The sequence below is a fragment of the Varroa destructor genome, unplaced genomic scaffold (assembly GCF_002443255.2).
Source record: "Varroa destructor unplaced genomic scaffold, Vdes_3.0 BEIS01000005.1, whole genome shotgun sequence".
Classification (NCBI taxonomy): domain Eukaryota; kingdom Metazoa; phylum Arthropoda; class Arachnida; order Mesostigmata; family Varroidae; genus Varroa; species Varroa destructor.
In genome coordinates, this window is record NW_019211458.1 from 31,192,806 (window position 1) to 31,208,974 (window position 16,169).

General features: G+C 41.9%; 1 protein-coding gene and 2 long non-coding RNA genes across 4 annotated transcripts in view; 2 read left to right on the plus strand and 1 right to left on the minus strand.

The window, feature by feature from the left end:
* The window catches only part of LOC111251532 (nucleolysin TIAR-like), a 249,310-nt gene that overhangs the window by 205,864 nt on the left and 27,277 nt on the right, over window positions 1–16,169 (plus strand). The window lies entirely within an intron of this gene.
* The window catches only part of LOC147755558 (uncharacterized), a 52,579-nt gene that overhangs the window by 30,727 nt on the left and 5,683 nt on the right, over window positions 1–16,169 (plus strand). The gene's annotated exons all lie outside the window — the stretch shown is intronic.
* LOC147755559 (uncharacterized) lies at window positions 1,940–5,939 on the minus strand. Its single transcript, XR_015328559.1, has 2 exons — window positions 5,580–5,939; window positions 1,940–2,808 (listed from the first exon to the last, which is right to left on the minus strand). It is a non-coding gene; the product is annotated as an uncharacterized LOC147755559 (long non-coding RNA).

Genomic DNA, 16,169 nt, shown 5'->3' on the forward strand with positions numbered 1-16,169 from the left:
TTAAAGAAACAATACCTCTCTCTCAGATCTCCCCTCAGAAAAAAAATTAGGTTGACAATCACATGGAGAAGACAATTAGTTTATATTTAGCCACGTATATGCACGATCAGTGTCTGCTGTGAAGCCATCAGAGTAAGTTCTGAGGGTTGCTTCGGTGGAAACTTAGAATGACGTCGATACGAACTTATAGCGCTGGATTTAGGGATTGTTCATCGAGGTAAATTATGCTTCTTCGATATTCAACGCAGTCCCTGCGCCCTTTAGTGGTTTCCAAGTACACATTCTAGGACACTTTGCAGGTGCTGATTTAGAATAGCTAGCAAAATGCAGTTGACATATCTATAATGACAGCATTTGTTTTCTGATGCATGAAAATCAGTAAGAACACGTTCTTCAGTTACGATATAGAAGAAGAATATATTCTTGAATAGCTTTTACTTTGGATCTCGTTATATGGATCAAGAAGCAGTGTGAAGTACTATCCCCAATGGCCCAAATTGACTACCAAAACGCAGATAGTCACTATGATCAATATAGAAAATGATTTTATCCTTTACCATTGTATTAGTATTGATACTCCTTCATACGATAAACGTACGAACAAGCAGAGGGTTAGAAACAGACTAAAATATACATTAGCATTATTGTAAAGCGAAAGATATTCGCTCACGCAGCGTATATGCCTACCTCCATGTTTTCTTATCACAAGACAATGAGAATTTCCGTGTTATACCAAGGAACGTTTTCTAAAATCTTAAATGTTTAGAAATAGAAAAAAAGGACCGGCAGCGAATAACTAGAAAAATTGAAAAGGGAAAACGAAATTAGAGGCGCAATATGGGTTAATTCATTGTCACGGTATAGACGCGTGGATAGCTCTTCCAGAGACTCTGCCTTTATCTGCTCAGTCATCCAGAAACTAAATGGGAATATTTCCCAGTTAAGAATTCTATTAGTAGTAGAACGTCACCTATTAGTTCCACGAAATGATTTCTAGAACAGCAGTGAAAAGCTATCACTGAATTAAAGCCGACATCACGCTAACATTGTATCCGTACTGCTCATGGTTTTGTCTATTGCACGACATTTCTCAAATCGATAAGGGAGCTTGACCGCTTGCTATGTATCAGTTTCCGGTTGGTTCTAGCCGAAATGCTTGATAGAAAATGCGAACTGTGTTTCGAACCGCTTACTGCAGCCTTCAATAGGAATACTAGAACCTAAGTTTATAGGCGTTGGTGGCAAACCACAGAGCAGAGGTGTAATGCGAGGTACAACACAGAACAATGTGGACCGTCCAGACCGTCGCATTGTCATATGGATTTCATATTGCATTAAACAATGTAGCTCGTTTCTGCAGACACCGAATGAAGTTCGTGATGTACAACATGTGAAGAATTATGTGCTAAACATCCATGCTTCATGTTGCTTTTTGTATCTTCACTAGAAAGCTTGGCACAATAATGGTACCCCAAAACACGTTTCAATGTCTAGCCGGTGGTACAATTGTATTATGCTAGCCCGACAAACTCCGAGATGGCTTTGGTTTGAATCTAGGCACAGACACACCTTTTTCCCTTCTTAGAAACTCCGAGAAATAAAAAAGCCGTTAATATAGTATTGTCATTTCCTGTCTAGTCTCTTTAGATGGTCGCTTTGAGCCTATCTTTGAGACCCTTAAATGATATAGCAGCGGTACCGTAGCTTGTCAGCTAATCATTAGCTACGGAAAAGTCCTATTAGGACACGTCCTAACGACCGTCCAAAATAGTTTTTACTATAATTGTCGATTTACTATTCCGAGCCTTATATTATCTTGCAGCTTCTTGTTATATGTGACTATAATTATTGAATAGTGCTTTTGTATTTCCGATAGCTACGAATTTACGATATTACGAATGATGGTTGTTAGTACTGTGAGATTTTATGACTCTAAATATTAAACCTTTTAAAATTTAGCTTTATTACTGAGAATAATCGAAACAAATAAATTCTATTTAACTTCAAAAGTTATACTTATTTCGCTACTCCATGTTTTCGACACAGAGGACCAGCCACAACTGGTAGCCAATGCAGCAGTTTGTCGTATTATTTCTATGGATAGTCCTAATAAGACTTATGTTGAATACATTGTATATAATCAATTTTGTTGTCATTTAGTGAAATGCTGTTCCATGTTGCAAACTTGTGGCTTAACACATCACACCGATGGACGGAGCGCTTCAGAGCTGAACTCCGAGCTTTAGTCGACCAAATTAAGTCGACCCTTTGTCGATTCGGCCGCACAAAATCCTGAAGTTTCAGCAGAGGTCAGAGAGAACTGTTTGGGCGAGTATTCCGAGCAGAGTAAGACAACCGCTTTAATAATAACATTTGTGTGCAGTTGAATATAGGTCAAGATGACTGTCTTGATGATGATAGGTCTGTTTACGGATGCTATATTCAAGCTAAGATGGCCGCTTTAGTTAAACCCGCCTCCAAGTTCGCCTGCATATAGCGCATCTTAGTTACTAATATACAAAGTGGGCCATCCAGATCGGACAGACCTTCGTGGGCTGTTTGTTGTGACGCGTATGCGTTGATCTGCTGCCCTTAGAGCCAAGAACGCCATTTTCCTTTAGAGTCAAATAACAAATTCATTATGACAAAGAACGTCGTGCGTCTTCAGAGCTAAGAGGAAGCTCAGCTATCGTTCCGTTTGTCCCGAGGAGCCCTCGGCAGGATTAAAGACTTCCTTTGTGTCCGAAATCAGCGTTATGGCCAATGTCCATGTGACTTCCGAAGAATCCGAGGATGATTTTTGTAAGACTAACAAAAAAACAAGAACCGTTATTAGAGTTTACATTTAAAGAGTCGGCAACTTATCGTTATGGTACGAAAAGCCACTTTTGATACACTTCGATTTTAAGTGCGGACATAAGCTGTCTTTTTGAGGAGGAGAATATCAATTCTTCATTGGGACAAGCTAGCCAATGGTAAGCTTCGCTTGACACATGTCTACTATTCAAAGGTTTTCTGTAGATTGAAGAGGAAATATTCTGAGAAGGCTTAGGCCTCAGATTGAAGCTGTAACCACACTAGAAGATCTACTTATTGAACGTGATATGCCTATCAGAAACGACATTTCTAGTAACTGAAATGTTGATTTTTGCTAAATATAGTGTTAGAAGTAATTTATAAGAAAACACCCGGATTCAGATGTTCTTATCGATCCATAGATGATTCCTGCATTTTTGTTTATAGATTCATCCATACGTTTGCTCACAAAGACAGCGTAGCATCGTCATGGAGTTAGGTTTTTTCACACCAAAGTATGGCAATTTCGTACCGTTTTTACCCATAACTATTTTCAAAACATCGAGCGTTTCCACGTGGTGTATCGTCTGTAGAATAATTTACCAAAAACGGTCAAATTCAATCAGTTGGGAGGATGATTATCAAACGCTAAGTATTAACAAGTACTACGGTTGCAACCTGCAGAAAGGCAAAATTCACCTCTAAAATGTATTTTTTTTTTGAGACTAATAACATAAATAGTGTTTGTGTACTAACAATTTACAAGTCGAACGCTAATGAGCTGCAAATTGTAGCGTTCTTTATTTAGCGCATTGGTCTCAGCAGGCGTATTTTCATGCTGAAATCGGCCAATTACGTTTTTGTATAACGAATGTTGAAGGTAAGTTTCTTTACCTAATTCGTATGTCCGGTCCAGTTAGGACGCTGCTCGTTGGTCCGGCTTTCTCTTCATCATTGATTATCTCACACAGGTCGTCGAGGTTTCTTTTAGTAAATCTGCACTTAGAGATTTTCTGTGTGCCGTACAATTCGGAGCCAAATAGTTCAAGTGATGTATATACTTTACAGGTTTTGTTCCGTGTATGAAGGACTTTTTTTTTTATTTGAGACTATGCAACTAAATTACTATTCGTTATGCTTGAGGGTACTTCTAGGTTCAATGAATTTACAAACAATGAAACGTATAACTCTGGAAGAAAGTCATCCTAAATATCTTAGGTTTTCCCTTTGCCACCACCTCAGTGGGACGGCTTCGATTAAAAGCGGAACATATCTACGCTTGATTTTGAACCTAAATTTACTAACACCTTTGTGAAGTGTGCACGTTACCACACGCGGCCATATTACATCCCGCACTAAGAAAAAAACAAGTTGGAACTCGTTACGAATTTGATGAAGTTACATCGAAGCTCGTCTTCCTCAAGAAAGAACGAAAGAAGATTAGTTCGGCATTCGGTCGACATATGCGACATACGGTTTCCTACAGAATAGATTCTCTCTAAAGTTACAAATTAAAGGTGTAATATAAGATGACGATCGGCATTTTTTCCTGATTTTACTATACCTGTTTCCATCATATGATTTATTGTCACTAAAAGTTCACCGTATCTCGTACCTATAATGTCTATTATTAAGAAAATATTATTGGTATACTTAACTCGACTTACTTTGAGTATTTGCACGTATGTTACGTACTTCGGTTTTCATTGATACTTTTTAAGGAGCTTAAAAGCCCTAAGCATCTTGGCGTAATGACGGTGAAGAAACCAGATGCTCAAAGCAAACCTCTAAGGGGCACCGAAAGGCTAAAGACAGCTCGAAACTAGGACAGTGAGGTAGCCCGAAAGCTGCTTGAAGGCGATTCAGGTCCCAGCAGGACAACAGTACGCCCGCAGGATGAATCAATTTCGGCGAAAATGTTACTGTTAGAAACTAAATTATACGGGTCGATCCACACTGGCTTATTGCGTATATAATCAGTGTCTAGGGCACTTTTCTCGAACGTTTTATGTGTAAAAACCAAAAAGGTAACATCAGAATAGACTACCACCATGTTACCGACAAATAACCATGCCTAGATATATGTTCTTATATCTCCCATTTAACTGTCTTTTCCATGTTGTTTTTCAATGAATCGCACTTGATAAAAATTGGTTTAGCCTTTAGTTAGAATGTTATTGTTGTTGTGGCATCTAAAACCTCTTACCTATAGTGTCACAACCTTGCAACATTAACAGGTCGATGGTCAAAAAAACCAGTAGGCCGACTGGCAACAGGCGCCATAATAGGTCGTGCACTTATATATATATATAAAAAGGGTGGAACGCTTCTGTACGTGTAATTTAATTCAACGTAAGTGGCACTTTTAATTAAATTCAATAAGTGCGCCGTAGTGTGTGATGCTACCTAAATAGTAATAGTCTCAGAGTTTCTTTCTTGGCGAACAGCGGCTGGAAACTTGAGCCACCGACCCCCCAACCACCCGAAGCAAAGTTGTTTGGCCCGCATACAAATGCTGACTCTCCAACAGCAACACGACAAGTGTCTATTCATACGATCGCTGGAGCACCGGCATTGCATAGACGATGAAGCCGGTTTTGCTAACTATACCAGCCTGCCTGTTCACCCAGTGAATCTCTAAGTCCACGGTTGCCCCTGTGGATGAAGTGGGGCATAAAGGGAACGAAATTAGTGGCAGTGGTTTGGGGCTGAATGAACACTGGATGATCTGTTCTCTAGTCCTTTTTCCTGGTAGTATCACCGACATCAAGCCATCTACTAACCTTATAGAAGCAGTGCCGCTGCCACAGATGTATTTTAGATGAATGAATAGGATAAGCACTGAGATAAAACCACAGCACAGAATCGGCCAACTATAAGTAAGCAATCACCAGGCAAGGCTAAATCCCTCTGATTCGTATAGCAACAACAGCCGTTTCGCGCCACCGTGCTGATGGCGGAAAAACGCCGTTCATTCGTCGTCACTCTGTGCCTGCAGCAGCTTCGCCCGATCTGTTCGCTGGATTGTTCTCTTTAAGCGGCGGCTGGCTGGTCGTAATAACAAGAGTAGGGCTAGCATCCTACCGCCTCACAACAGCGGCAGTAGTGCGCGCAGCTGCCTCACTTATCGGCTGGTACTTAGCCCCGCTACAAAGACAGACTGAAAGACCTACGAAATAATCGAGGAAGTATGAGTGCGTGTGCGTGTGTATCACCCAACTAAAAAGGGCCGGCAGCGATAAAAGCAGACGATAATAGCAGCAGCAGGAAGCCAGAGCCGACAGGGAAAGCCTGCTACGATTTAGCACGAGCTCTAGCGACTTACCGATAGAGAGAACAGTGGGATACGGGACAGGAATTGCAAACAGCGGGAAACTGGAACGAACCAGCCTTTTCAACCCCTAACCGTCCTAAGCTAACTTGTCGATTGGTTCTTATCCGCTATATTTGCATAGTCGAGAGAACAGTGCGAGTCAGGAAGGCAAAAGAGAACTATGCGCCGGATGGGATACCAGGGGCCGCACAGAGCCCAAGGATCTATAGACTACCTGATGACGTGTGCGTTGACAGTGACGCTGGCAATGGGAGAGACATGTAACGTCCAACGGCATACATAGCTGTAGGCTATTATTTTACACACATCTAGGCTCACACGTACGCGCAAGGGGAGGGACGACGGGCGGTAAGACGTTCGACTGGCTGGTCAGAGACTGAACGGGCTTTCTTTTTCCCGGCTTTTCCTATTTCATTCGAATCATTGCGTCGGCTTCCAGGGCTCTTCCGAAATGATCCATACGACACGTAGTCGAAGAGGGCGTAGCGCTGAAAGTCACCACCATACTCGATGAGCACCAGTTGCTTCAAAGAGGAACACTATATATGTATATATATACCTATATGGTGGCGGGGCTATGAAACGGGACGTACGAACGAATCGGTATCTTGTAGGCTGGCAGCTTTGCTTGAACTTGCAGCGGCCGGTTTGTCGACTGGTTCAATGCAGTTAATCGCGTCTCATTTTCTGCAAAAAAATCCCTCTCATAGACTTACCCTGCTACGCTTTGGCGAAACCGACAACCCTCGATCGGGCCGCTGATATTTAAACAGTTTGTACGAACTATTGTCTTGTGTTTTCCCATGGACATGGATTAGGTTTCGGGAAGGATCTTCGATCGAACCGTGGTGACAGCAAACGTTCTGATCGCTTGCAACTCGTCGGTTGAATGGGTCGCCGGCGCTGAGTCTGTTTTACGTATACATATAAATATACTGGTGTTTGTCCATGAAAGAGACGGCCAAACGCACATCTTAGTCGGCCACCATTATGCATGCTAACCTCAATCGGCCTGCTTCACGCTTATTCGATACTCGTACACTAAGCGCATATTCGTGAAATTATTCAACAGTCATTAAAAAACCCTATTTAGATTCTGTATTCCCGAGCTTTTTGTTGTTAAGAGTTTGCAAGATTTTGTTCTCGAATAAACAAAGTCGATCCTTTATAACTAATGACGTTTATATCTGCCGAAGATGAAAAATTATATGTGTATATACGTATGAACCATATGGGAAAAAGGCATGGCTTCATGAAGACAGTTTTAAGATTTTCAGTATTGAAGATGTTGAGTATGGACTTAATTCAAGTCGATGCCAAGTAACAACCGAAGTAATAGCTGATAAAGAAATTAAGAAAAAACTACTTGAGGCCTGTTTGAATTGTATTTTAAGTAAATGCTGTGACCGGCACGTTACTATTGACTTTGTCTTTTCTTTTTTGGCGCCAGAAGCCAAAACATACCTCTTATTTCGAATTTTCAGAAGACATAAAATCTAAAAGTAGAGTAGAACTTTGGAGAACAAATCAGGCAGCGCAATACTTTTACAAATTTGGGTTAAGAACCTTCCAGAGCTGACCTTGTAAACAACCTAGGTGAACCACTAATCAAGCACACATTTCATGCATGAATATAAATCATGCAAATAAGCAGTACGATCCATTTCTTCGGAATCAGGTAGCCTTTGGGGAGTGTTTTCGTGCCCTTTGAGTCGATACGAGTAAACGCCCCGTCTACAGACGTCTTTAACTACCGAAGACGATCAATATGCGAAAACATCTAGCGTTGCTACGTGCAGCGATAGAATGAATTCCAGACTCGAAAACCCTTCTCTACGATCTACGAAAGCGCGGAAATTTTAAATCTATCTAAATTTTATCTTGAACAAAGATGCCGACAAGCATGTCTTATACGACATACTCCCTGTCGATTAAATAACGTTCATGTTGAAACTTTCTCGGGTGTCATAGCGTCCTTCAAAATGATGTAAAATAGGACAATTCCGGCATTGCTTTACTAAAAGTTCTAGCATTTCCTATATTATATATATTTCAAAACACAAGCAATGGCACGTTACTATCAGATGACCTAACTAATTAACGTTTTCACGAAATATTATAAAAAAAGAAAAAAAAAGAGAATTTATCGTCGTATAGGCTTTCGTAGAATGGAAATGGAGGACCTTGCTGGTTGTATTTGTGCACTTCGCTATTGCGTCAAGACGTAATGCTTACGGAAGTTATGTATTGATTTGGTCAACTTAACATCTCTTTGATAAATTCAATGCTGACTGCTGTTGAAAACTCAACAAAGACAAATTGTCCACAAGAACAAAACATACAGTTCCATCTGCATTAACTAACGGGAAGGTATTATGTTCATACAAGTATGGATATGTCTTTAGCTTTTCATCCGCCCTTTTGATACAAAGCGATCGATGATAAGCGATGGAGAAACAAGTTATAATAGACTTAGAGACACTTGAAATCACTGCACACTTGAGCTGTTTTTCTGGTCTGTTGTTAATTATTTTTCAACCAGGGAACGAGTTAATTGAATTTTGACCTAAACGTATGTTTAACAAAATTCAACGGATAGTAAGTATACATACGCGGCTAGGAAAAATTAGGTTTCTGCTTTTGGGCTCTTGCGGTAATTTTGAAAACCGTTTGTTTTACACTATTTCCAAAGGAAAAAGCGTACAGTTGAGAAAAACGTTTGCGTCTAATAAGCGATCCTTCAACGTAGTTAACATGTACCCGTATTCTGCTGTACGAATTGAGATAGTTTTGGCATCTTCTTCGACTGTTCTATATATAGAAAATATATAGTAAGTTTCTGGTGGCAATGCCCGAAGCAACCGACTGTATAACTAGCTAACTATGAACTTTTCAACCGGCATAAATTAACTGGACTTTCACAGATTTCTTTTTGTTATAGCCTATGTCATATGCATTGAAATGTAATCAATTATATATTTACCTGCTTCTTTTTTACTTTTTGTGTAGATTTTTTAACAGAACGAGTTAAGCCCAAGCTAAACAAAGTCATCAAGCACATCTGTTCTATGTGATTGCTATGAGTATCCCAGTTCAACTATGTCTATGCCTCTCCATCCATCTGCCTGTCCAAAGACATGCCATACCCCTTAATGTATGATTGCCTGTATGTGTACGTGTGAGTCTCCCCCAACTAAAACATTTATTCGCTGTCTCTGATAAGTTGGTCCAACGCTAGTAACTTAATGTTTTCAGCAATGCCGACTTCATGTCCATGTCAGCTAAAATCAGCATGAGCAAAGCAGAAGCTTTAGAAGTGTCGGTAGAGTTAGTTCGCTGGTTCATTTTGGTCGGCTACAGCCAGCGGATTGGGCTTTCCCTAGGGATGCCGTTCGGACTTCCAGTACTGCTTCTGCCCTAGCGAGCTTACCCTTCGCTTTTTCATGTGGTACGAACAATGAACCCATGGGCAAGATTCTTGAGCACTTGGTTGGCGGATGTTCGTCTCCGGCGGAAGAATAGCAGCAGCGGTAGTAGGAGAAAAGCAGCGGCTGTTTTTGGACTTGTTCAGTGTTCACTACTGAGCCGACGAGCTCATCTTCCCTCTCGCAGAGTCTCTAAGCGGTAGACGTCACAAGCGCATTTTACCCCCAACGGCGACGTTAAGTTGTCGGCGAGCCTCTCTGCACGACGACTGAGGGCTCACCCAGTCTGTCGTCCCGATTCTAGCTTGTTCAGACTCTTATAACTAGTGCCGCTGCCATTATCGTCGTCGTTCCTTGGTCATCATTTTACGGGCAACTTTTTTCACGCAACTACAGCTTTTCTTGGACTGGAACCCCCTCTGCGATGTATGAGTACGTTTTCCTCCTTTGTCTGACAAATACACACTCATTTCGTAACCTCTCCGTGTCCTCCTTAGTCATAACAATCCGCAGCAGTAGTCCGCCGTATAGAACGCTTTCGCTGTTGCTTACTGACCAGTATAACGAACAGAAGGGGGGTGAGTTGGAACAATATTGCTGCTACAGCTGCTGGCAGCATAGTATTTGCAACGATGGCAACTTCTGCAGCCACGACAACTGCTGCTGGAACATCAGCACTAGCGGCCGGGCATTCCATCCATACAGCTCTCGTATTTATACAAATGACCACCCAACTAATTGCCCAAGAGACGTGCACTCTTCGGCCACATTAGGCGAAGAAGATAGAGATGAAGGACGGGAATGGGCCAGATGGAGCATCGTTGCAGCCGCCGCGTCAAAACGGTAAGGCAAGGCCACTGGCAACGATGGCAGAACCAGTGGCGGCCTCTTAAGTACGCGTCGATCTTCTAATCATACTCAGCCTTGATTCGATCTTCTCCTGCTTACTACTCGCTCTCGGGGCTGCACTTTTTCTCAGTGGCAGAAAGTGCGCCAGCCCCGCAAACTCGACACCCTTTCATGCTCTCGAATGCCCCTGTAAGTTTATTTCCACCTCATTCACTTACCTTGTTTCAGCCTGTTGACAGAACTGCAGAATTAGGGGGATGGAGTCGAAGTATTTGGGTGAGGATAATATGACCGTCTCCATGTTCTTTTTCATGGTGTCCATAATCTCATATTTGACTGGAACAAAGAGAGGGGTTTTCCTCGGCTCTGGCACAGGTCGTTATGCTAGAAACGATGGCCTACATAACAGCCACGGTGGCCCCTTCTCACACCGTTGCCTCTTCGCGCCTGCTCCGTCCACTTGACGATGACGGCGAAGACGATGATGGTAACAATGGCGCTGGAAGCAGCGGAAGGGCGTCATTCAAATTGTCTGCAGAGCCAGACAAAAATTAAAAACGCGCCCAAAAAAAGGAGGGAGAGAGAATCATTCAAGCAAGACAGCGAAACAACGACACAGGGAGTCCTGCGCTAGAAGAGGGGCAGCTAGACACGGCGAACGGGTACTCGAGCATAGTGATAACGCGGATGAGAGACCAAGTGCCGGTAAGGCAAAGAGCTCAGAAAAGAATGACGACGGATAGCGGATACGAAGGCGAACAAGGCTAGCCCCTTTTCGTGTTAGAATGAGAGAGACAAAAGGGCGGGGGGGGGGGGGGGAAGACGAAGATGAAAGGAAAGGTGCGTGACAAAGATAGCAGAGGAGCTGGATAAGGATAAGGCCTAGATATTGGCAGCTAAACCGGCAGTACTCGGTGTTTGGCACGAAAATCGCCAAACAGAAAGATCGTCGTAAAAAAAAATAGTAAGGCAAAAAGGAAAATGCATGAGAGTAAGTTTGAGAACGTGAGCTGGAAAAAGTACTGATGGATGAGACCAAGGAAAATGGGAACCCGTGCAACGACATGAGAGGCAAAGCAGAACATGAAAATATTAAAACGACTCTGAAATATCAGAAATCCATAAGAGGCATCTTGGCTATGAAACGAACGAGCTTTATAATAGGGTATAGCAACGGGTTAAAACGGGCGAGTCGAAGTGGGTTGTAACACGAACGGGTCGAGTAGGGGAGGTAGCAAAAGGGAGGAAATAAAGGCCCGAAATGAACGCTTATGACCAAGCTAGAAATTAGCCAACGAAGTTAAAAAATATAACCGTCACGATGCTATTGATAAACTTGAATAGAAATACACGAAACTATAGGTGTTATCGAGTGCTAACGTAAAAGGCGATGACGACCAGGTGCGGGTAAGGACGAATAAAAATGAAAGTGATTAAACGTATTTACATTGACGCAAATGACTAGACGGGAAATGTCGGAACGGCTAGTAAAGTGCCGGTAACGGGGCTGTATTAAAGCATGCACCAAAATAAAATGTCGAAGCGAAAAAGCCAACAAAGTAGAAACAATAGAGTTGAGTCGGTAGAAGCCTGCCAAAAATCGAATGGCGACGAAAGGAAGCCGCGACGAGAAAGGAGTGAAATGCCATCGAGGTGGCAAAGAGGTGCCGGCATATTGGACAGGCTGGGTGCGGGGTGCAAATGCTATGTAAGTTGGTGCGTAATGTGGGACGATGTCTGTGTAAAACAGTCAATTAGCAGCTGGTAACGTAATTGCGGTGATGAGCTCCCTCGCGGCCACATAGAAAAATTGCGAGTTAGAGGCGAGAATAAGGAGTCAATGGGGAAACATGAGAGATGGGGTTGGAGCAGAGAGCGTATGATGGGTCTTTCCGCAGATGCTGCTACTCGAGGAAACTCAGATATGAATGGGTGTAGGCAAGGGCCAAATAACGGATCAGCGATAAATGCCTTAAGCCCCCCGGGGCCGCCTGACACCGACGAGACAGCCTTTGGTCGCTTCTGCAATCTGCCTTCGAATCCTCTTGAGATAGGACGGACATTTACCGCAATGAGGACGCTCTTTGCATTGGCCGCTCACTTTGTTTGAATTAGCTTTTCTTACTATAGCGATTCGTAGGCTGTTTACCTCACACCTTGGTATGGTGGCAATACGTAATGTACGTACGGTATCTTACATTGCTTGCTTTTCTCTAGCACCGCGAATTCAATTTCGCATTGAAATTAACGATGGTATGAGTACGCTTTAATATGTGCCAGTCAATCAAGCCATACGTGCATTTTTAAAAAGAAAACAAGAATAAAAATAATACTAAATTTAATGGGTAGTCGTGAGGATTGAATTCGCATATCTTCTTCGCAAAGGTCGAAATAGAATTCGTAATATGGCTTCTAATATCTATTATGTTTTTAAATTGTTATCCTATCGCGTCGTACCGATGTAATTATTTGTGTTATTAAACTAATCGGAACGATATTTTACGTAGTTATGACCAGCACATTATAGACAGTATTGACCCTATGAAGTAACGTGTCGCTTTTAGGTAGACTAACGTTTATGAGATTGTAGAACATCGTACGCTGGTCGATAAACCTCGAAAGGTATTAAGGTTTACGGCAAAAATTCCTTCCAAACCCAACTTCTGAGACCGGCTTCCCTACAATTAGTAGCATCAGCACCTGCATGAATTTCTCATGTCTGTGATATTTATTTATTTATTATTTAATCAAGTAGGCAAATAAGAAACTTACGAAATGCAACAAGCTACCGCATATCTAACTGTGTTGGAATGATGGTCATTTATAGATTTCGATAATCCTAGTTGACATTGTTTTTCCTTCGAGTGTCCTTCACGAAGCAATGAATTACAATGAAGGCTGGTCTCCTAAGCCGAGTTCTTCCAACTGAAAACATGCTCACATTAACCTCAATAGGAAAAATAGACCAATACATAATTCCGCTCTAGCGTACACAAACCTGAAAATTCTCTGAAACTATAAGATTATTGTACAACAATATCACCTTGATATATAATTATCTATTTATTCAGTGCCTTTATCAGTGCAGATAGCAAATAATAATATCAATAATCATAATTATAATATCTCTGATGCGTTTTTTTCTTCGAAGTAGTGGCTATTGGCAGGGGTCAGTTTTTCCCGCGCTCACATCGATGTTACCCTCTAGAGCTAGGTTTGTTTACTTGAATGCCTATATAATGATTAGGCAGGTAACCAGCCAGCTTTTACTGCACTCATTGCATTGAAACAATCGGTCTAGTTTCTTGTCGTTTGCTTTTTACAGTCGCGACGATGGTTGAAAGACGGACATGGAGTGTCCTCTTCGTTAAATTACTTTGCCAGCAGTGAAGCTGGCGACTGATGATCTTGAAGCATTCAAACAATTAGAGAATAATCGTTGTTTGGCCTCTCGACATCATATCTGCTGACCCGGTGCGTCATAGGTCCGCGTTCGTCCGGTCTTCATCGAGATCGCGTGTCGCTATCGCACTTCCGTTTCTCTACCTTTACACGGTTCAACAAATACAGCGGCGTCGACACGCCGGGGCCATCGCGATGCGGCACGCACTTCCTTTCCCACTTACCCCCGTACGAGTAATTGCTGATAGGCGAGAGAATAGCCAGTGTCCCCTCTTGACAAAGGTATAGAGTGAAATGGCATCCTTTATAGCACACATTCATCTAATATGCGGTCAAAAACTAAACTGGCCATTACACAGAGAGGTTAATGATTCCCAGCGCAATTAATTTCGTGCTAATTTCCAAGGAAAGTTTCGTGTCTCTCTGATTCAATGATAGAATAAATAAGAGAAAGCAGATTTTCGAACAGAATAAGAGGACAAATTATCCATTGATAGTGATTATAGCCCTCGTAGTCATAAAAGGAAAGGATATGGTTGAGGGAAATTCTCTATTCTAATCCTTTTAAGTCAGTATAATGGCGACATATGTTATCAGGCAGCCAATTTCAAGGTTTGGGATCTGATCATCGGTTAAGCATTATTGTCTGGGCACTTCATTGACTTACAATGTCGTTCAATGTTAAGAGGTCGTATATGACCCAGTGCATCGACCAGCATAACTACGACGGGGTACGCATTCCTGTGCGCGAATAGAATTCGAGAATCCTTTGCACGGACAACCTAGCAAGCGAATGCCATCTGTTGTAATGGAAAGTAGTTACTAAAAATTATAATTAGACCTGAACGAAGACGCCTGTACTTGTATTAACTTCTATCCGTATAACTGGGAGCTTCTACTGAGCCGACATCTGCCGCTTCTTGTTCAAGCAATGCAAACAATGGGCATTTATAAATCCCAATGACGAGACTATGGTAATTATTCAGGAGACGATGTTTGTGAATGGACAGAAGCGGAGCATAGTTTTGGGTATATTCGTTAAAAAAGGTATATTTATTTTCATAGGCCTACTCACTTCATTTGTTTGCCAACTTCGGTTGGCCATCGCTTCGTAAAATATGCGGTTGACGGTCGAACGTCTTCGATCTTTCTTTTCTTTCCAGCTCTTTTCCAAGGCGCCAAAGAGCCACATACTATATTCGCTGTATCTATAATATAACATATGGTGAACGATCATTATGTCGGCGAGCAGGTGGCTATTCTTACATCGAAATCAATTGAAACGGGCTAATATAGAGGAAAAGGAAAACTAAATTTATCCGAAAGACAGCGTTTTCCGATCGCAGCTGTTTTATCTATTTAGCGTAGTAAACGGGTACGATAAACGCGCAATAATTTTTGGCCTGTTCGTTAGTCGATAAGCATTGCTCCGGATTCGAGATAAATCGTTTAACTATGTTTATCACAGCTCTATTTGAAGTATTCACTGCAGAAAATGACGGGATGGTGAAGATAAACTCATAGGAAATGTTTGATTGTAGATTTCACACGTCGATTCGTACTTTCGGACCAGATCCCAGGCAAGGCCTAACTCTAGATATTCCTTAGAAAAGTGCATGTCCTTAGTAGTCATTTGTCCAATGTCTCAGTCTCTTGCTTCTTTCGATTATTTATCCAAAGGTGTAGACTAATTATCCATTGTTTCGGTGTTGTTTTTAGAATTACGCCGGAGAGACTATCACCGCACTATCTAGGTGCGTACGAACGAGCGTTTCACAAGGCTTGGTACGGGAGAACAAATAATGGTTTTCTTTTTTTATGCCCAGCTTCCATTCATTAGATTTATATAGGCCTCTAAAACAACAAACGGCAAGTGTTCTGCCAGACTTAGCTCTAGCCGTTACGGGAACTAATAAAAGATAACTCAATATAGAGTCCAATAGCGGCTTTACATGCTGTCGACTATATATCTTTTACTTTTGCGTTGACCAATTCCCCTGATCAATGTGCGCGTTGCCGAAAACCTGGTCCACGGCTATTGAAATCTAATGAAAACTATTTATCGGTTAGACTCACGGTTAACGAACTTGGGCAGGTATGAAAAGGGGACTCAGGCTCAGAGTCGGTTAATGTTCGAAAGAGAGTATCTCGTTGACCTTATGTTATTACTAAAAAACTATTACGCCTCCTACAAAGCACCGAATCTGTCTACGGATGAACGACTATCTGTCGACTAGCAGCGCATATAGAGATGAACTAACCAACTAACAGAAGAGCAATCAATAATCTTCTGTCCTTAAAACGATCGCTGGTATTAGCTGCCGCCAGCCGCACGCAATGCGTATTTGATCATTCCGCAAAGA